The sequence below is a fragment of the Nycticebus coucang genome, chromosome 18 (genome assembly GCF_027406575.1).
Source record: "Nycticebus coucang isolate mNycCou1 chromosome 18, mNycCou1.pri, whole genome shotgun sequence".
NCBI lineage: Eukaryota > Metazoa > Chordata > Mammalia > Primates > Lorisidae > Nycticebus > Nycticebus coucang.
Window position 1 is genome coordinate 59,732,809 of NC_069797.1, and position 3,911 is coordinate 59,736,719.

Genomic DNA, 3,911 nt, shown 5'->3' on the forward strand with positions numbered 1-3,911 from the left:
GAAGAAGAATGCCAGCCAGGTGCAGTGGCTCACGCCTATCATCCTAGCACTCTGGGAGGCCGAGGCAGGTGGATTGCCTGAGCTCACAGGTTTGAGACCAGCCTGAGCAAGAGTGAGACCCCACCTCTAAAAATAGCTGAGTGCTGTGGTGGGTGCCCATAGTCCCGGCTACTGCAGAGGCTGAAGCAAGAGAAACGCTTAAACCCAAGAGTTAGAGGTTGCTGTGAACTACGACACCAAGGCACTCTACGAAGGGTGACAAAGTAAGACTCTGTCTCAAAAAAAAGAATGCCCAATAAACTAGCACCTGCTCTGTGCAGGGGACTGTGCTGAGTCCTCACATGCACTATCTCACAGAGCTCTCTAAGCCCCTTGGAGACGGGCACCATTTATTCACCTCTTATAGATGAGGATGGTAAGGGTGATGAGTTAGGGGACTTGCCCAAGGCCTCTGGGCTGATGAAGCCAGAGCTAGCATTCAGGCAGACAATCTCTCTGCAAAGCAGACACTCTTCCTGTTCTGGGCCTCTCCTGCCATCCGGGCCTTCATGCTGGTCAGGGACAGAGCAAGGCCCAGATTGGGGGCGGGGGGCCGGGGGTGCTGGGTGGTGCCTCTGGCCACTCCAGCTGGTGGATCTGTCCCAAACAGTGGGCCCGCGCTGGCTGGTTTCCTTTGGCCCGTGGCAGTGAGTGTCAAGTGAAGGCCCTGCCCTCTACCCCAGCCCAGTGGGCCCAGTCCCCTCTCCCCTCCACCTGCCGGCAGAGTTGAGAGGCAGCTGAGTGCAGGAGGCAGCAGGGGGCACCTCTCCCGGAGCCCAGAAAGCACTGACAAGGACGAGAAGAGGAACATCTGGTTTAGGAGGACTATCCTGTAGGTACCACCCCGACAGCTTACCAGACACTCAGGCAGGGGCACAGCAGTTGGCAAATGATCCTTTCTGCTCACACTACATGCATGTTCTAGGCATTCTTGTTGCTTTGACTGAATGTGGGTGATTTTTCCCCAAATGTGCCCAGCACCACATTTATACTCATTTATGCTTTTCCAGGAAGAAGTGAGGGCTCCTCTGAGTCCTTTTATTTCAATTTGGCCTTGGGTCAGTTCAATTCGTCTGAAGCCCTCCAGGAGCCTGGCGCTAGGCTGGGTGCTATGGAAGCAAGGCAGGAGGGAGGCGTGTCTCCTTTTAACTCCTGGGCTGGATGTGGATAGTCAGAAATACTGGCATGCAGGGGACTTGAGCAGGGCCCAGGACACCTTGAGAGGATGTCCTCGCTGGCTCTCCGGAGTCACAGACCTCACTTCCCTTGGGAAGCCCAGCCTCCTCTTCCCTTGGAGTCCTTGCCACACCTACTCCTCCATTGCCTAAAGCAGCGCTTCTCAAGCTGTGTGTCATTGACCCCTTTGGGGGTCGAACGACCCTTTCACAGGGGTCGCCTAAATGCATCCTGCATATCAGATATTTACATCACGATTCATAACAGTAGCAATATTACAGTTATGAAGTAGCAACGAAAATAATTTTATGGTTGGGGGTCACAACAACATGAGGAACTATATTAAAGGATCGTGGCATTAGGAAGGTTGAGAACCACTGGCCTAAAGAGGAAGGGAGGAGCCTACTAGGTTCTCTCCCCAAGGTCCATGGTTGTCCTTGTCCAAGTTCATGCTCACAGAAAGTTGGGAGCCCAGGCCAGTGTTAGCTGAGGGCAGACCCTCTAAGAGGACTCTAAGAGGTTTTTCCAGATGTACAGCCAAGACCATGGGTTAGGGCAGGTTGTCCCAGGAGAAGACAGACCCTGTGGGCAGAGGTGGAGTTCTTCCAAAGGGACAAGACTTTCTTTCTTGTTTTTTTTTTTTTTTAATTGAGACAGAGTCTCACTTTGTTACCCCCTGTAGAGTGCTGTGGCATACCTCATAGCAACTATGAACTCTTGGGCTCAAGCAATTCTCTTTCCTCAGCCTACTCAGTAGCTGGGACTACAGGCGCCTGCCACAGCACTGGCTATTTTTTTTTTTTAGAGACAGGGTCTCCCTCTTGCTCAGGCTGATCTTGAACTTGTGAGTTCAAGCAATCCACCCACGTCGGTCTCCCAGAGTGCTGGGATTACAGATGTGAGCCACTGTGCCGGGCCCTGACTTTGTTATTTTCAATAGTCCTTGATTCAGTCAGCCCCCAAGTGAGAAGTGAAGACCTGGCAGAGACCTTGGCAGGTCAGGCTGTTTTCTCTTGGCCTAAGAAGCAGAGATGAGACTAGGCAAGAGACCTGGGCTCACTGATGGTTAGGTGATCTGTTCCTTGCAATGCGCATGACAGTGTGGTGATGGCTCGGGGCTGTGGCTGCTGAGGTAGACCCATCCCATAAACTCACAACTGCCCTTCCACGTCCAGTGGGTAATTCTCAGCTGCTATCCTCAAGCCCTCAGAAAAGCCTTCTGGGACAGGAGCAGCTACCTCAACTACCCTATGGGGCAAAGCAGGCATGGTTTGCAGTGTGAGCTAAGGTGAGTGGATGTCTAGAGGCATAGGTCCCTGAAGGGAGGTGTGGTGGCTGGAGCTAGAAGGCTGGTGGAGGAGACAGGGTCTGGCCAGGTGGGCCTATGAGGACCCATGGACATTCCCTAGTGAAGACATACCTTCCTGTAGCCTCCTGCAATGAGGACCCAGACCCCTGAGATTTTGCATTAAAGGCAAGTATCCTATGGCTGGGACATTTGGGCTTCACTGGATCTGCTGGGGCAGGAAGCCCTCCCACTGGGCTATGTGACCTTGAACGGACCATATCCTGTCTCTGGTCTTCCATTTCCTCTCTGAGCTATTGTGACCAAATGGGATGACAGGTGGGAAGGAGGTTGAAAACAATCTCTGGATTCTGATAGGGGGCTGAGTTGTGAACGGGCACCGAGCATCTCCTGTGTACTAGGTGGCCCACTGGACCAAAGTAGCCGGGCTGAAGGCCACAGTATCCTTAAGCTCATGTCCAGTCAGAGAGCACATAAAAACTACAGAGTGTGAGGATGTGGTTAGGGTCAAGTACCTTGGGAAGCGTGAAATGTCCTCAGGGAGACATCTGGAGGAAGGACCACAGGGGTGAGGTGCAGCCACAGAGCAATCTGAGGGTGACTAGAAATGAGGCAGAGAGATGGGGCTGGAACTGGAAAGGCCCCTGGAACCACCCAGCCCAGTACCTTTCCCTGTGGAATCCCGTGCCCCAATACCTCGCCACTGACACCCTTAGCTGGGCCCTGAGGAGTCCTGACAAGAAGGCAGTCAGGCCAGATCTGTTATAACATAGCCTGAGACCTGCCCACAGACACACAGAACCTTCTGAAAGCTGGGGAAGAGGAAGAGGGGCCTTGGAGGATGGGTGGGGTTTCCCGAAATGGGGAGGCAGAGGAAGGTCACATGTCAAGTTTGGAGCATTGTGGGGTGGTTGGGCCCTCCAGAGAGTGCAGTGAGGAGTGGTGTCCTAGATCCCTCCTCCAGGGCCGCAAGACGGAGCTATGAGCTCTCTGAATTTTGACACTCACACTTCTCTGAGTGTTCTTTGTTCTCTTAGCTTGTGGGTCTTTTTTTTTTTTTTTGGCCGAGGCTGGGTTTGAACCCACCACCTCAAGCTGTCGCCCTGGGTAGAGTGCCACGGCATCACAGCTCATAGCAACATCCAACTCCTGGGCTTAAGCGATTCTTTTGCCTCAGCCTCCTAAGTAGCTTGGACTACAGGCGCCCACCACAACACCTGGCTATTTTTTGGTTGTAGTTCTCATTGCTGTTTGGCAGGCCCGGGCTGGATTCAAACCTGCCAGCTCTGGCGTATGTGGCTGGTGCCTTAGCTGCTTGAGCTACAGGCACCGAGCTGGCTTGTGGGTCTTTATGTGCCCTGTTCCTTTGTCTGGAGAGACCTTTCCTTTC